Below are 18468 nucleotides of genomic sequence, written 5' to 3' on the forward strand. Positions count from 1 at the left end.
TCTGTAATGCACAGGACAGTACTCTGCAATAAAGAATTATCTGGTTTTAAATGTCAGGAGTGCTGAGGTTATAAATCCCTGGCCTAAAAGTATTAGAGAAGAGGAAAACATTTTATAACCTCTGTTACTGAATTCAGTGAAAATACACTTTTAGAAACAGAATAGGTTGGGTTTGCATTTATAATCATTTGTGAGCTTCAAATATTTACCTTTGATTATTAAGCTTTACTTTTTCACATTTAAAAAAACCCATGAAATAGAGATTAGGGTAATTTCATTGTTTTTAGGAAAGTGACTTAGAATATTTTGGATTTTACTGAACTCTATTTAGGGAAGGACCGAAGCATGTGTAAGTGGAGATGACATTAGTGTTTGTGTGTACATTTGTAAAGTAAGTGAGAAAAATGTAAAACCAAATGGACGGTGGTCTCAGTCTCTCATCCTCTGGTAAGTGGAAAATATGTCCAGCTCCATTGTAGCAGTGATTGACAACCTGTTTAATGTTTCCAACTAAGAAGTGCTTCTGTCGGGCGCCTGGGTGGCTCAGTTGGTTAAGCGACTGCCTTCAGCTCAGGACATGATCCTGGAGTCCCGGGATCGAGTCCCACATCAGCAGAGAGTCTGCTTCTCCCTCTGACTTTCTTCCCTCTTGTACTCTTTATCTCTCATTCTCTCTCTCTCAAATAAATAAATAAAATCTTAAAAAAAAAAGAAGTGCTTCTGTTGAGATACAGTAGAAGGTTCTTATGTTCTTTTTATACTGTCCTTGTTTTGTTTGGGAATATGATTGGGAGGAGACTTTTTTTCCTTTTTTAAAGATTTTATTTATGTATTTCAGAGAGAGAGAAGGGGCAGGGGAGGCGCAGAGGGAGAAGCAGACTCCCTCTGAGCAGGGAGCCTGGCGTGGAGCTCGATCCCAGGACCCTGGAATCATGACCTGAACCGAAGGCAGCCTCTTAATGGACTGAGCTACCCAGGTGCCCCAGAAGGAGACTTTCTAGGAAGATTATTGTTCCAGTGTCTTGAGATAACTCACCTTTTATTACCCCATGATATAACTCTGTATTTTAGCATGTATTCTGAAAACTAAAACCTGGAATCCCATTCCAGGACAAAGTAGCAGTGTCACTTTTTTTCTTTTTAACAATAGCTTTACTGAGAAATAATTCACATACTATAAAATTCTCCTTTTAAAAATAGCTTTTGGGGGGCGCCTGGGTGGCTCAGTCGTTAAGCATCTTCCTTCTGCTCAGGTCATGATCCCAGGGTCCTGGGATCGAGCCCTGCATCGGGCTCCCTGCTCGGCGGGAAGCCTGCTTCTCCCTCTCCCACTCCCCCTGCTTGTGTTCCCTCTCTGGCTGTCTCTCTCTCTCTGTCAAATAAATAAATAAAATCTTAGGGGTGCCTGGGTGGCTCAGTTGTTGGGTGTCTGCCTTTGGCTTGGGTAATGATCCCAGGGTCCTGGGATTGAACCCTGCGTTGGGAATCACTGCTCAGCAGGAAGCCTGCTTCTCCCCCCCCTGCCCCGCTTGTGTTCCCTCTCTTGCTGTGTCTCCCTCTGTCAAATAAATAAATAAAATCTTAAAAAAAATAAAATCTTTACAAATATATACAATTCAGTGTTTTTTAGTATATTTACAAGGTTGTGCAGCCATCACCACTAATTTAAAAAATTTTTTTATCATCCTAAAAAGAAAACCTGTACTCATTATTAGTCACTCCCCATTTCTCCCGTCCCCCAGTTCCTGACAACCACTATTGCACTTTCTGTGTCTATGGATTTACCTATTCTGGATATTTCATATAAATAGAATCATACAATATGTAGCCTTTATGACTGATTTCTTTTACTTAGCATAATCTTTTCAACATTGATCCGTGTTATAGTGTACATCAGCACTTCATTCCTTTTTATGGCCCAGTAATATTCCACAATATGGATAACACCACATTTGTCTTGTATCCTGTAACCTTGCTGAACTCTCTTACTATTTTTTTTTTAAAGATTTATTTATTTGTCAGAGAGGGGAGCATAGCATATTAGTTACCTATTACTGCATAGCAATATTACCATGAATGCAGTAGTTTAAAAGAACACATATTTATTATATCTGTTTCTGTGGTTCAGGAGTCCAGGCATGACTTAGCTTAGTCTGCTGCTTCATGATCTTACAAAGCTGCATTCAAGGTGTCAGCTTGGGCGGGGTGCCTGGCTGGCTCTTGATCTAAGAGTTGTGAGTTCAAGCCCCATGTTGGATGTAGAGATTACTTAAATAAATAAAAGGAAACTTAAAAAAATATAAAGGTGTCATCTGGGGCTGGCATCTTATCAGAGGTTCAAGTGGGGAAGGATCTGCTATGTGACTGATGGCAGCATTCAAATCATTGCAGTCTGTTGAATTGAGGGCTTCACTTGATATGGTTCATATGGCAGCTTGATTCTTCGAAGCTAGCAAGTGAGTCTCCTAGTGAGATGAGTTACAGTATTTTTTTTTTTTTTGAGAGAGAGAGAGTGCATGCCTATGGGGGAAGGGGCAAAGGGAGAGAGAGAATTTTTATTATTATTATTTTTAAAGATTTTATTTATTTATTTGACAGAGACAGCGAGAGCAGGAACACAAGCAGGGGGAGTGGGAGAGGGAGAAGCAGGCTTCCCACGAAGTGGGGAGCCCGATGCGGGGCTCGATCCCAGGATCCTGGGATCATGACCTGAGCCGAAGGCAGACGCTTAACGACTGAGCCACCCAGGCGCCCGAGAGAGAATTTTTAGAAAGATTTTTATTTATTTATTTTAGGTGGGGAGGGGCAAAGGGGGAGGTAGAGAGAAACTTTAGCAGACTCCATGCTGAGCGCCAAGCGGACATGGAACTCGATATCATAACCCAGACACCATGACCTGAGCTGAAATCAAGAGTCCAACGCTTAACCGACCTAGCCACCCAGATGTCCCTATGTGATTTCATATTCATTTTCATTTCAGATACCTTCTTTTCTTATCATTATCATTGTTTTTCATAGCATGATTGTTCCCTCCTTTGTGTCTCCTCTATACCCTGTACAGACTTTTATCAGAGCAATGATACATTTTATGGCATTTTGTTTTATATGTTTGCCTTTCTCTGTTAGATCAAACCTCCCTGTGTTTTTCATCTTTGTGTCTTTAGTACTTAGCACAGATTCGGCCATGTAGAGGGTACTCACTAAATATTTGTTACATGAGAAAAAAAACATATTTATTATAAGAAAGTATAGAATTTGCTAATCAATATGTTGTATACCTGAAACTTATGTAACATTGTATGTCAATTATATTTCAGTATAAAAAAAAGAATGCATTGAGAAGCAACTTAAGAGAGAGAGAGACTCTGGAGCTAAACTGCCTCTATATGAATTTTGGCTCTACCACTTACAAGCTTTCTGACCTTGGGCAAGTTATTTGACTTCTGTGCCTCCATTTCCTTATCTGCAAAATGGAGATAATGATAGTCCCTACCTTAGGGGGTTGTTGAGAGGATGTAATGAGCTAGTATGTATAAAATACTAGAATAATGTCTAGCACATAATATAGCCTATATAAGGGCTAGTTATTATTATTATTTTTTAAAGATTTTATTTATTTGACAGAGAGACACAGTGAGAGAGGGAACACAAGCAGGGGGAGTGGGACAGGGAGAAGCAGGCTTCTCGCTGAGCAGGGAGCTCGATGTGGGACTCGGTCCCAGGACCCTGGGATCATGACCCGAGCCGAAGGCAGACGCTTAACGACTGAGCCACCCAGGCACCCCAGGACTAGTTATTATTATTTCTGTTACATATGCAGTTAAGATTTTGAGTTCTTTGTGCTAAGTACTGTGTTAAGAACTTGTATACATTATCTTTTTAAATTACCACAACAATCTTACAAGTGGTTATACTTCCATTCTGTAAATGAGGAAATTCCTTCTGCCGTGGGAGCCATTAAGAAGCAGCAGCTATGGCTCAGCGACCCTATGAACTTGGGCCTCAGCAAGGGCCACAAGGTGACTAAGAACATGAACAAGCCAAGGCACAGCTGCCACTGCGGGTACCTCCCCAAGCACACCAGGTTTGTGTGGGACATGATCCAAGAGGTGCGTGGCTTCACCCCATACAAGCATCGTGGCATGGAGTTTCTCAAGGTCTCCAAGGACAAGCATGCTCTCAAGTTCATCAAGAAAAGGGTGGGGACACACATCAGTGCCAAGAGGAAAAGAGGGGAGCTGAGCAACCTCCTGGGAGCCGTGAGGAAAGTGGCAGCCAAGAAAGATTGAACTCCTCCCCTAGAGGGTTAATAGAGCTTTTTGGAACTTGAAAAAGAAGAAAGAAGGAAGGAAGGAGAAAGAAGAAAGAAAGAAAAGAAAGATGAAGGGAGGGAGGGAGAGAGGAAAGGAGAAAGAAGAGAAAGAAAAGAAAGAAATTGAGGTCCAAAAATATTTAGTGTCTTGCCAGTAGGTAAATGATACAGCTAGGATTTGAATTCCTAGCTGTGTAATTGATGAATGGAATATTATACCTACTTTAGATCCAGTATATAAGAAAAAATTTTAAAGATTATTATTATTTTTTAAGATTTTATTCTTTATTTTAGGTGGGGGGAAAAAGAGGGGGGGGAGGGGCAGAGGAGAGGGAGAGAATCTCAAGCAGACTCCATTGAGTGCAGAGCCCACAGAGGACCCAGATCCCACCATCCTGAGATCATGACCCCAGCCAAAACCAAGAGTGGGACACTCAACTGACTGAGCCACCCCAGCGCCTGAAAGATTATTTTTATTGTTTTTACATATTTATACTAATTTATACTGTATTTCTAGAATATGATTTTGTGTCACACACACACTGCATACACACACACACGCACACTGTCTTATAGAGTTCAGCCTGATTCACTTTGTGTGGTAAGTATACAACTAGCTATATAAGAGGCTTAAGTTCCTACTTTCCCCCTTGGTATATATTTCCTAAATTGACAGCACTATGTCTGGAAGTGCTAAGCTATAAGAAACAGTAAACTTATAAACTAAAAGAGCCAGCTATCTGCCATCTGCTTGGGTACTGAAAAATTGATTTATTCACATTCATGGTTACACATTTATTATTTAGTGCACATGGAGTTGTCATGCAAACTCTATCTGTAGCAGTATTAACAGATGTGTTATAAAGAAAGTAAGGGGTAACTATAGGAAACAAACGGTTGCTGGGAGGGGAGGTGGGTGGAGGGATGGGGTAACTGGGTAAGGGGTATTTAGGAGGGCTCTTGATGTAAAGAGCACTGGGTGTTATGTGCAACTGATGAATCTTTAACTCTGCCTCTGAAACTAATAATACATTATATGTTAATTGATTTTTTAAAAAGATTTTATTTATTAGAAGAGAGAGAGTGCACATGAGAGGGGGGAGGGGCAGAGGGAAAGGGAGAAGCAGACTCCCCACTGAGCAGGGAGCCCGATGGGGGGCTTGATCCCAGGACCCGGGATCATGACCCGAGCCGAAGGCAGATGCTTAACTGACTGAGCCACCCAGGTGCCCCTAGATAATTGATTTTAAATAATAATAAAAAAAGTAAGGGGAACATTTTAGTATGTGAATGTTATTTTGTTGTAATATGTTTTATTTTTGTGCTTGGGAAGGTAAAGATTTTATGTTCTCTGGTAGTTTTGTCTGCTTTATCTGAGAAATAAGATATCGGGTCTTAAAATGCTGGTGTGGCCTCGGTGGTCTTATTGCCCTAACTGCCTATAGTTTTTTAGCTTCTCAAACTACAACTTGTGACATTTGCAAGACAGTGAATCATTTTTCTTTTTTTTTTTTAAGGATTTTATTTATTTTTTGCCAGAGAGAGAGAGGAGAGCAAGGGAGCACAAGCAGGGGGAGCTGCAGGCAGAGGGAGAGGGAGAAGCAGACTCCCTGCCGAGCAAGGAGCCTGATGTGGGGCTCGATCCCAGGACCCTGGAATCATGACCTGAGCTGAAGACAGACTTTTAACCGACTGAGCGACCCAGGCATCCCTCTTCTAAATGCGATCATTGTCGCAGCCTGAATCTACAAATACTCCAGGATATTTTTCAAATTCTCTATTTTTTATTTCATGGTTGTGTTTGTGCTTTTCTATCTGCCTCTCTGCGACCTCACTATAAAAAGTCTTTTCGTTGGGCGCCTGGGTGGCTCAGATGGTTAAGCGTCTGCCTTCGGCTCGGGTCATGATCCCAGGGTCCTGGGATCGAGTCCTGCATCAGGCTCCCTGCTCCTTGGGAGCTGGCTTCTCCCTCTGCTTCTCTCTCTCTCTCTCTCTCTCTCATGAATAAATAAATAAAATCTTTTTTTAAAAAAAAAAGTTTTCGTCAATACTACATATGATCCTGTTCTAACAAGATGTAATGACTGTTTTAATAGTCACTGTGTCAGAGAAGAGTTAGATCTATAGTCTTGGAGGTATATAAGGCAGCTTTTGCAAGATGACTAAGAGCAAGACAGGATGATGTGAGGCAGTGCATGTTCTACCTGAGGGTGAAGGTTAGGAGGAAGCCCATTAGGCATTTCTGAAGTACCAGTTTTTAGTGTTATTTCTGACTGAGATATCAGTTTATACCAAGGCTGTTTGGAGAAACAAAGTAATGAGTTCTGGGAGTGATCTGAACTATCCCCAACTTCTAAAACATCAATGAGCAAGATGTGTGTATATGAGTGTGTGTGTGTTTCTGGCTGTCCATGTTTGTCCCCTCATGTCAGACCAGCCATTTCAGAATTAAATTGCTCCACAGAGTCAGAGAATTAAGGGAACCTTCAATATCAAGAATGAGATTGGGGTGGGGTGCCTGGGTGGCTCAGTCGGTTAAGTATCTGCCTTTGGCTCGGGTCATAATCCCGGGGTCCTGGGATTGAGTCCTGCATCAGGCTCCTTGCTCAGTGGGGAGTCTCCCCCTCCCCCTCCTCCTGCTCATGCTCTCTCTCTTTCTCTCAAAAATAATTAAACAAATAAATCTTAAAAAAAATAATAAATTGGGGTGCCTGGGTGGTTCAGTTGATTAAGTGTCTGACTCTTGATTTCAGCTCAGATCTTGATCTCAGGGTCATGAGTTCAAGCCCCATGTTGGGCTCCTAAAAAAATGAGATCAAGGAAGATCACATATAGAGAAAACCCTTCATTGTACAGCATTACTCTGGCATGAAAGCATTGTTATATAGGAATTGAGCACATTTTTATCCATCAAAATGTTTTCAGTGTCAGAAATAATCAAGGAAAAGAGTACGGTTAGAGGCACTAGAGCAGCGAGGTTTGAACCTTTATTTGTGGAGGGTGTGAAGAAGGAAAAGAGACAAGTAGCAGTCAGAGATAGGTTCCTAAAGGTCAAGGAATGTGCCAGATCTACCAAACATAAATTCCAAGGGCTGGACACCATATTACAGAGATTTACAAAAGAGAGTTTAAAGAAGAAAACAAACTTCCCTCCCCATCCTCCACCACCCTTTTTCTTTTTTTTAAAAGATTTTATTTATTTATTTGACAGACACAGTGAGAGAGGGAACATAAGCAGGGGGAGTGGGAGAGGGAGAAGCAGGCCTCCCGTGGAGCAGGGAGCCCGATGTGGAGCAGGGAGCCCGATGTGGGACTCGATCGCAGGACCCTGGGATCATGACCTGAGCGAAGGCAGATGCTTAACGACTGAGCCACCCAGGCGCCCCAACTTCACCACCCTTTTTAAAGGAGTTTAGCATTGAAAAGTATGAGAGAAAGAGGATGATAGCAGTCCAGTTAGGCTTTGGGGTTTGCACCTAGATAATGGTCTCTGTTGCATATCCTTATTGTCTGTCAAAACTACTTCTTGCTACATTTCCTATTGTTTCCTTGTTGCCTTTATCTGGTTCTGCAACCTCTTAGAGGTACTGGGGATTTCCGAGAGGGAGCTCTTCTGGGGAGGTACAGTATTTGGTGTGTGTCTGTGTGTGGGGAAATGATGTGTTTTAAAGGAGACACTGTATTTCTATCATATGCATACTGAAGTTTCACACACAGCAGTGTATGATTGTAGCCTTTGGCCATATTCAGTACATTTAATATTTCCTCTAGAGTTTGTGTGGAAAGTTGGGCTAATTAGTAAAGAATTTTGTAGATGTCTCAGTGGGTTGAGCTCAGCACTAGGTGACACCAAGTGACAATTTATCAAGTAGCATATTTTACTGTGTTCATATTGCTGTGCAGAAATACCTGCTAAGATCCTTCACCTCATTTGATAATTCAGCTGGGAAAACAAAAAACTAGAAGCACACAAGTTTCATGTATAACTTCCATTCATTCAGTGCATAGAAGTATTTCTGTAAACATATGATATTATGTGAAGGCATGTGAAAGATATTACAACAAGTTGATTCTAGAGTGTTACCATTTTTCAGCAAGGAGAGTGAGGGTTGGTTGCTTTCCTTTTGTGATCTCATAGCACTGTTGATACTTCTAGCGTGTGATAAACAGTGTAATTATTTGCTATCTTTTTTTTAAAGATTTTATTTATTTATCTGTCTATCTATCTATTTATTTATTTATTTGACACAGAGAGAGACACACACACGGTAAGGGAGGGAACACAAGCAGGGGGAGTGGGAGAGGGAGAAGCAGGCTTCCCGCTGAGCACTGAGCCCGATGTGGGGCTCGATCCCAGGACCCTGGGATCATGACCTGAGCGGAAGGCAGACGCTTAACGACTGAGCCACCCATGCGCCCTAATTATTTGCTATTTTATTCATTTATTTACTCAGCAGGTATTTTAGTTAATGCTCACTAGGTGTAGGACATTGAGCTAGGTGCTAGGGATAGAGGAATAAAATCCTGCCCTAAAAGAGCTCTTTGCTTAAGGTAGAAGACAGGAAATATATTTAAAACATAGTATTTGCTAAAATGAGCTTTAGCAAGAGCCTGAAATTGCTTAATACATATTTGCTAATTGTGTGAAAGTATGCATAGAGTACTAAGGGATATAATACTGGGCCCTAGTATAAACATTGTTTGAAGGGTTAGAGGCTTCCTAGAGGAGGTCACACCCTTGAGTTTTCCTGAGGAAGAAAATAGAGCTTGTCTGTGCACAAGTAAGGGAAAGGACATTTCAAGCAGTAGGAAAGGCATGTGTAGAGGCACAGAGGAATATACTAGGAATGGTGAGAAATTTGGTTTGGTTCAAGTCTGGTGGATGCATGTAAAGGAATGGCAAGACTCTTATGAGTCTAGAGGGAGAGGCAGGGTCCAAAAAATAAAAGATTTTTTTTCTTGGTCCAGAGCCATTGAAGATATGTTTCTTTATCAGTTTTTTCTATTCCCAAATCAGCTGTTGGTTTGTTGGAACTCTCAGTTGTTTGTTTTCTATTTCATTAAGTTTTGCTTTTTATCTTTATACTTTCTTTATTCTGGCATTTTTAGTTGAACTCTAACTCATTTATTTTGAATCTTTTGCATATCAGTTAGGATTGTCTTTGGCAGTATGTTTCAGAAACCTGAACATAGTGGCTTATACAAATAAGGGATTAATTTTTCTCAAGAAATCTTGAGAAATGCCTGTGTTGTGCAGCTGCTTAAGAAAGTCATCAACAAACCAGGCTCCTCCTAGCTTCCTCTGTCTTTAGTGTTGGACTTGCCTTTTGGTTACGAAGTAACTGCCCCTGATAATAAGGACTGCATCTTTGCTGCAGGCTATAAAAGGCATAAAGGACAATTTCATCAGGAAAACAGTAGCATTTCCAGAATCCCTACCTAGCAATTCCCATTTACATCTCCTTACTTAGTGGTAATGTTACCTGGCTTCTCTAGCCATAAGGAAGACTGCCAGATTGAATGTTTTCATTAACTAAGCACATTGCCACCTATTTGGGGTCCTGTTAGTCAAGAAAGGGGGAAAAGTAGATGTTGAGTAAACATTATTGTCTGCTATGCTTGTTTTTAATTATCTTTTTATTGTTGACTTATAATTGTATTTCATAGTGGTCTGCGAATGTGGTTTTGGAAACACATTTTTTTTTTTTAAATTGTATTTATTTATTTAGAGAGCATGAGCATGAGGGGCAGAGGGAGAGGGAGAGAGAAACCCAAGCGACTCTGCACAATGCACAGAGCCTGATGTGGGGCTCGATCCCATGACCCCGAGATCAGACTTGAGCCAAAACCAAGAGCTGGGTACTCAACCAGCTGAGCCACTCAGGTGCCCCGGAATTACATTATTTGAAATTTTTTGAGAATTCCTTTATGATGTAGTATCCATGCATTTTGGTAAATGTTTTCATATAGACTTGGAAAAAAATAAAGCCTACCTTTATTGGAACAATTTTAGATCAAGCATGTCAATTTTGTTATTAAAATGTACCATATCCATACTTTCTTATCTTCTAGAACTTTCAGTTTCTGAGAAGTATGTTAAAATATCCCATGAAGATTGTGGATTTGTCAAATTTGCCTTGTATTTTGTCAGTTTTTGTTTTAGACATTACAGTTCTGTGTTGTTAGATACATACAAGATCATGATTATTATTTCTTGGCAGAATAATTGTTAGGTTGTGTGCATGCAATGCTTTTTTTCCTTAAATAAGTTGTTCTCAAGCCTTTCAGGCCCAATGTTTGCATTATCTGGGTTCAAATTCTGGCTCTGTCATTTACTAGATGTATGATCTTGAGAAAGTTCTTTAATCTCTCTGTGCCCAGTTTCTATAGCTGTAAAATGGGGAACATTAATAATACCTACCTCCCAGAATTATTTTGAGGATTAAATGGGTTTATGTATATATATATATATATATGTATATATATAGTATATTTTAAATATATATGTAATATATATATATAAAGCATAGCAGAACCTAGTACGTAGTAAGTGCTATGAATAATAGCTATGTTATTGCTATTATAACAGTTTTTTATTATAAAAATTTTTTAATGAACTTCCCTGAAATGAAATTGATAGGTGATTGGGGCACTTGATTAAGTGTCTGCCTTCAGCTCAGGTCATGATCCCAGGGTCCTGGAATGGAGCCCCATGTCAGGTTCTGCTCAGCGGGAAGTCTGCTTCTCCCTCTCACTCTCCCTCTGTGCCCTCTCTCTCTCAAATAAATAAATAAAATCTTGAAAAAAAGAAATTGATAGGTGATTAGGTTACTATTGTTCAAAATTATAAAGCATCAACATGATATCCTAACTCTATGATAAACAACAAGTAAAAGAAAATTAAGGTAGTAAAAATACAGATTTCAGTATACAAAATTACTGTAGAAAACTTAATGAGGTAGTCAGATGCTTTTACCCTCTTATAAATTACTAGTTTTAAGAGAAGACAATCAAAAGCCACTCCATGCAAGAAGAAAAATTGAAGAGCAGAGATGCTGGTGGATATTAGAATAAAAGTATAATAACAGAGCGCCCCCCCCAAAGGAAACAACACACCAGACTTATTTGTATGTGATAAGGGGAAGAGGGAAGTAACCTCAAGTGAAATAGAGATAGCTTGCCAAGACAAATTACAGATTCATGAAGGAGAGGGAGGGAAAGAATCTTAAGCAGGCTCTGCACCCAGTATGGATCCTGATGTGGGGATCATTCTCACAGCCCTGAGATCATGACCTGAGCTGAAATCAAGAGTCAGCTTAACTGACTGAGTCACCCAGGCACCCCTCTCCTTTTTTTTTTTAATGTTGACCAATTCTTTTTTTTTTTTTTTAAGATTTAATTTATTTATCTGACAGAGAGAGACACAGCGAGAGAGGGAACACAAGCAGGGGGAGTGGGAGAGGGAGAAGCAGGCTTCCCGCTGAGCAGGGAGCCCGTTGTAGGGCTCAATCCCAGGACCTTGAGATCATGACCTGAGCCGAAGGCAGACGCTTAACGACTGAGCCACCCAGGAGCCCCTTAATGTTGACCAATTTTTTTTTTTAAGATATTATTTATTTGGGGGCGCCTGGGTGGCTCAGTTGGTTAAGCGACTGCCTTCGGCTCAGGAGTCCTAGGATCGAGTCCCACATCGGGCTCCCGGCTCAGCGGGGATCCTGCTTCTCCCTCTGACCCTCTCCCCTCTCATGCTGTTTCTCTCTCTCTCTCTCTTTCTCTCAAATAAGTAAAATCTTTAAAAAAAAGATTTTTTTATTTGATAGAGAGCAGGAACACAAGCTGGGGGAGTGGGAGAGGGAGAAGCAGGCTTCCCACCGAGCAGGGAGCCCAATGCGGGGCTCTAGCCCAGGACCCTGGGATCATGACCTGAGCCGAAGGCAGAGGCTTAACGACTGAGCCACCCAGGTACCCCATGTTGACCAATTCTTAATGATGTTCTGAAAATAACAACAGTGTGATTTTTCCTCAATTTATAAGGTAGTTGTATTTCTAGAAAATTCATATATTAAAACAATGCAAGGTGACTTTGTTTTTATGTAAAATAGAGTTAGAATCCAAGCTCAGGTAATAATAAATATGTTCTTCACTTATATGAATGTTTGGCAAGACATTTGAATTTCATACAGCACATAGAACAATGCTTCCTTGTTTAGTACTGTCCTGTACCTTGCAGGATGTCTAGCATCTCTGGCCAGCAAAACTCCCTGCCCCCAGTCATTGTTATAACCAAAAAACTTAACCTAAAACCTTCAAAAACACCTCCAAAATGACTTGGTATAGTAGTTGGTTAAGTGTCCAACTCTATTTTGGCTCAGGTCATGATCTCAGTGTTGTGGGATCAAGCCCCAAGTTGGGCTGGGCTCTGAGCTCAGTGACTGGAGATTCTCTCTCTCTCTGCCCCTCCCTCCCACTCTCTCAAATAAATAAATAAATCTTTAAAAAAAATAAGCCCTATTTGTCTAATATTTATGTTGCTATACCAGCTTACTGTATACTTACTGTATATTCATTGTGACTTTTTTTTTTTAAAGATTTTATTTATTCATGAGAGACAGAGAGAGAGAGAGAGAGAGAGGCAGAGGGAGAAGCAGGCTCCCAAGGAGCAGGGACCCTGATGCGGGACTCGATCCCAGGACCCTGGGATCATGACCTGAGCCGAAGGCAGACGCTTTACCATCTGAGCCACCCAGGTGCCCTCTCATTGTGACTTCTTGATTGGATTAACTATTCATTTAATAGTTAACTGAAGGATTGTTTTGTGACAGTTCTTATGCTATTGTCATTATTATTTAATTCTCTCCTTACTATTTCTCTGAGCTGGTCGGAGGTTTATGCTTTTCTTTTGCTCTAGAAATTAAGCTTTCTGACTCAAGCTAACTATTTAAATTCAGCAAACATTTTTTGAGCAATTACTAAATGCTAAACTAAAGGCGCTGTGCCAGAGAAGAGATTCTCAACTTGGTTTTATACTGACTGCTAAAGTTAATATATTGTGTGATTTGTTATTAAAAGTGGTTAGTATACCAACATATGCAAATAATTTAATTTTAAAAATATAAATTGGGGGGCGCTTGGGTGGCTCAGTCGTTGAGCATATGCCTTCAAGCTCAGGTCATGATCCCAGGGTCCTGGAGTCGAGCCCCGCATCAGGCTCCCTGCATTGGGCTCCCTGCTCGGCGGGAAGCCTGCTTCTCCCTCTCTCACTCCCCCTGCTTGTGTTCCTTCTCTCACTGTCTCTCTCTCTCTGTCAAATAAATAAATAAAAATTTAAAAAAATGAATAAATTGGAGTTGAGGATATCTAGGTGGCTCATTTGGTTAAGAGTCCTACTCTTGATTTTGGCTCAGGTCCTGATCTCAGGGTTGTGAGATCCAGCCCTAAGTCAGGCTCCACGCTGGGCATGGAACCTGTTTACAATTCTCTCCCTCCCAAAACAAAAACAAAAACAAAAAAAACCCTCTCCCTCCCTCTCCCTCTGCCCCTACCTTGCTCTCTCTCTCTCTCTCTAAATGAATAAATAAGAGTTGAATTAGAGGTACCCCTGTATTAATTGTCACTCTTATTTTCATGTTAATATGCTTACTGGAATGGAATAAAAATGGGCTATAGTAATAGCTAATGGACATAGGATGGTATATAACCTGTAATTTATTTTTTCTCTTCGAGAGTCTATAGTGACTATAGGTGGTCTGTACTAATGTCTGTTCATAGTTATGTAATTATTGCCATGTTTCTCCTTCCTGCTTACCTTTGTAAGATATTTGACAAAAATCTAGATTGTCCATATGAAAATAAGTCCTGCATGTCGGAAGATGTGTATGTGGGGTGTGGAGGAAAGCTAAATTATTCTTCTGGGGACAAAGAAGTGAATAAGGCAGTTTTTGCCTTGAGGCATATAGGAAGTTGTTCCATATGTAGTTGTAGATTCTGTGTGTCCAGGGGAGGAGGTGAGTTCAGGATCTTCCTGTGTTGCCATCTTGAGTCCCAACTGCCCTCAGGCATGTAGAAGATAGACAAGTAGACTAACGGCATATAATATGCAAATACTGTAAAACAGATAAATAAGGATAGAGTGCTAAGAAAACAAAGTGGAGCCATCCAGCTTTTCTTGAAATAAAGTGAGATTTCCCCCAGGGAAAGTGGTGCTTCCTATATCTTAAATAATTGAAAGGAATTTAGTAGGGAGATGGGATGGAACTCTGGGGGTGAGGATTGCATCAAGGCAAGGAGAGAGAATAGCATGTGTCAAGGTAAGGAAGTATGAGAGAGTGTGATGCATTTGGGAAGAATTATAAATACATCATATGTAATAGGTAAAGATAAAGAGAGGAGTCGGGGTAGGGATAGTCAGGGAGCAGTAGATGGATTTAGTTTTGTTAAGGAATTTGGACTTTGTTCCCCAAATAGTGGCGAGCCATTGAAGAATTTTAAGCTGGAGAGCAACAAGGTAACTTTGTGATTTGGAGACATGGGTTGCTGGAAGATCTGACAAGCTGATGCCTAGTGTTGATCTACAGGCTTCTCAACATCCAGCACAGTGCCTTGTATATAGAAGATGATAATGTTTGTTACCATTTGAATGTACCTGAAAAGACTAATGAAAGATTATTGGTCACTTCCAGGCTGCATGCTTTTAGTTTGTGGTTTGTAGCTCTTGTTTACAGATCTTGAAGTTAACTTCAACTCTGATTTTTAGTTTTAGGGTCTTTTCGAGCTTTGATCAAGGGGGAAAACTCTATTCTTGATTGTTCCCTGCCTAATGCCCTGGTGTGTTTTGTTGCTGTCTTGATCACTCATTCTAAGTGGCAATTCTCAATGTTTCTGGTCACCTTTTATATAGTTATTTTTCTTCTGGTTGGCCTCTTCCCTTTGTTCATATTTAATCCAGAAGAATTGTGGAATGATAGGGGATAATCATTAGAATACTACCATGCTGGTAGAGAAACTGTTATGTACAGACTTTTCTAGTGACTTAGTATTGTTATTTGATTGTATTTGTGCTTTTTTTTTTTTGTTTTGGTATACTGTTGAAACATCCTTAGAACCTGCAGGGTACTTGGACTTCTGAGCATGTGAATAGAAGAAGCCTCTGTTCTATAGAACTTAAGATTTCTCTGAGGTTAGACATCATGCTCTATCAGTTTTCTAGTGTGTGAGTCTGTGTGTGTGAGTTGTATTGAGGAGTGTTGTCAGTGCATTTTTTTAAAGGTCTAGAAGGGTACTCATCAAACTTGTGACAATAACTATTTCTTGGAGTGGGCACAGAAGATTGGAATTAATAGATCTGGTAGTCAAAGGGACCTATTTTTTAACTTATATTGTGTTAATGTGCTACAAAGAAAATACATGCACGTATTACTTAGTTAAAAATGAATTTAAATTGAAGTTGAAAAGCCAAGTTTTCTTTTTTTTTAAGATTTTATTTATTTGAGAGAGAGAATGAGGAAGAGAAAGAGCGAGCACGAGAGGGGGGAGGGTCAGAGGGAGAAGCAGACTCCCCGCTGAGCAGGGAGCCCAATGCAGGACTCGATCCTGGGGCTCCAGGATCACGACCTGAGCTGAAGACAGTTGCTTAACCAACTGAGCCACCCAGGCACCCGAAAAGCTATATTTTCTATTAGAAAAGTTGGTCAAGTACACTGTGGAAGAATTGGAAAATGAAGAAAAAAAAATAAATCACTGATATTAGTTCTACCACCAATGACAATCACTATTAACATTTGATAAACTTTTTTTCAAGTAGGCTCCACACCAGTATGGAGCTCAACACAGGTTGAACTCATGACCCTGAGATCAAGACCTGCGCTGAGATCAAGAGTCACACACCTAACCGATTGAGCTACTCAGGTGCCCCAACATTTGATAAATTTATTCCACTTTTTGTTTTAACATAGGCTTGGATTTTTTTCCCCCACAATGAAACTGGTTTTTTTTTTCCCCACAACTAAACTGTTTTTTCTTTCTTTTTATTTTTTTTTTAAAGGTTTTATTTATTGAGAGAGAGAGATGGGGAGAGAGCACATGAGCAGGGGGTTGGGGAGAGGCAGAGGGAAAGGGAGAAGCAGACTCCCTGATGAGAGGGAGCCCAAATTAGGGCTCGATCCCAGGACCCCTGGGATCGTGACCTGAGTGGAAGGCAGATGCCTAACCGACTGAACCACTGAAGCACCCCTGTTCTTTTATTTCTTAATGCTAAATTTATGGGAGAAAATAAAATACATTTTTTACTTATTTCTTCCAACTTTTGGAAACTTAAAAAAATCTACAGAAAATTGAAAGAATAATACAATAAACCACCTTCACCTGGATTTACAACTTAATATTTTGCTACATTGCTTTATCTATCTGTATTTTTTTAAAAGATTTTTTTTTTTTTTTTTTTAAGTAATCTCTACACCCAACGTGGGGCTTGAACTTAAAACCCTGAGATCAAGAGTCTCATACTCTACGGACTGAGCCAACCAGGTGCCCCATCAGTATTTTTTTTTTTTTAACAACACTTGAAAGCAAATTGCAGACATCATGACACTTTAAAATATTTTAATTTGTGTCTTCTAAGAATACATTCTCTTACAAAGCCATAGTATCATTATTTATACCTTAGACAATTGACCTTAAGTCAGAAAAATAATTCCGTATACAGTCCCTATTAAACATTTTCTTATTTGCCAACAAAAGTGTTTTTTTTAAAGTGTTTTTTGGGGGCACCTGGGTGGCTCAGTCGGTTAAGCCACTGCCTTCAGCTCAGGTCATGATCCTGGAGTCCCGGGATCGAGTCCTGCATCGGGCTCCCTGCTCGGCAGGGAGTCTGCTTCTCCCTCTGACCTTCCCCTCTCTCGTGTTCTCTCTCTCTATCTCATTCTCTCTCTCAAATAAATAAATAAATCTTTAAAAAAAAAATAAAGTGTTTTTTGTTTTGTTTTGTTTTGTTTTGAAATAAGCTCTATACCCAACATGGGGCTTGAACTCATGACCCTGAGATCAAGAGTTGCATGCTCTATTGACAGAGCCAGCTGAATGCTCCAACAAAAGGTTTTTTATGGCTTTTTTGGACCGAGAATCAAATCAAGGTTTCATATATTTCATTTCAGGGGTTATTATTATTATTTTTAAAGATTTTACTTATTTGAAAGAGAGAGAGCACAAGCAGGGGGAGCGGCAGGCAGAGGGAGAGGGAGAAGCAGGCTCCCTCATGGAGTAGGGAGTCCTACGTGGGGCTCGATCCCAGGACCCTGGGATCATGACCTGAGCTGAAGGCAGTTGCTTAACCGACTGAGCCACCCAGGTGCCCCTTCAGGGGTTATGTTTGTTAATCTCTTTTAATCTAGAATAGTCCCCCACATTTTGTTTGTTTGGAGAGTACTGTTCAGTTATCTTACAGATATTCTGGATGTGTCTAATTATTTTCTTATGATTAGATTTGAATTAAACATTTCAGCAAGTATATTACATCAGAAGGTTGCTAATGCCATGTGTTTCACTTTTGGTAATGCTAAATGTGACTAACCCTTGGTTAAGTTAATAGCCAGCAGATCTTTCCATTGTAAAAGTATATTTTCCCCTTTGTAATAAATAAGTAATTTTGGGAGCATTATACAGATTTGAATATTATTACTGTTTCACATAAAATTATATGCATTTTCTGTATTAATGTCAAATTCACCTGATATGCTAAATTCTTATGAGCATATAGTTTATTTTTTTTAAAAAACAATAGCTGTGTATTGAATGTTTATTATGTGCCAAGCACTGTGTTAAGTAGTTTATATACATTATCTCATTAATCTAACATAACACTATTTTATCCTCCATAGCAGTTCTGTGAGACTATTATTCTCATTTTACAACAGAAGACTTCGAAGAGAAGTCATGCTAATCTGTTAACCATTACAGACTTGGATTCAGTCTGCTTTTCTCCAGAGATCAAGCACTTCACCATTCTGCTGTTCTTTAGAAAGTGGAGTTGGAGAGATCCTGTGATAGCATCAGATGAGTTTAAAAGTCAAGGAGAAATACCAATCTAATCTTCTCTTCTCTTCTCTTCTCTCTCCCTCTTTTTTTTTCTTTCTTTTCTTCCCTTCATTTATTTTTAATTGTGG

At 40.0% G+C, this 18468-nt stretch overlaps 1 protein-coding gene and 1 pseudogene across 1 annotated transcript in view; both read left to right on the forward strand.

Annotated features, from left to right (window-relative positions):
• The window catches only part of TESK2 (testis associated actin remodelling kinase 2), a 137126-nt gene that overhangs the window by 41090 nt on the left and 77568 nt on the right, over positions 1 to 18468 (forward strand). The window lies entirely within an intron of this gene.
• Positions 3978 to 4289, forward strand: LOC114224154 (large ribosomal subunit protein eL36 pseudogene; annotated as a pseudogene).

The sequence above is a fragment of the Eumetopias jubatus genome, unplaced genomic scaffold (genome assembly GCF_037043125.1).
Source record: "Eumetopias jubatus isolate StellerSeaLion01/CBP00866 unplaced genomic scaffold, mEumJub1_p1.0 scaffold_4, whole genome shotgun sequence".
Classification (NCBI taxonomy): Eukaryota; Metazoa; Chordata; class Mammalia; order Carnivora; family Otariidae; genus Eumetopias; species Eumetopias jubatus.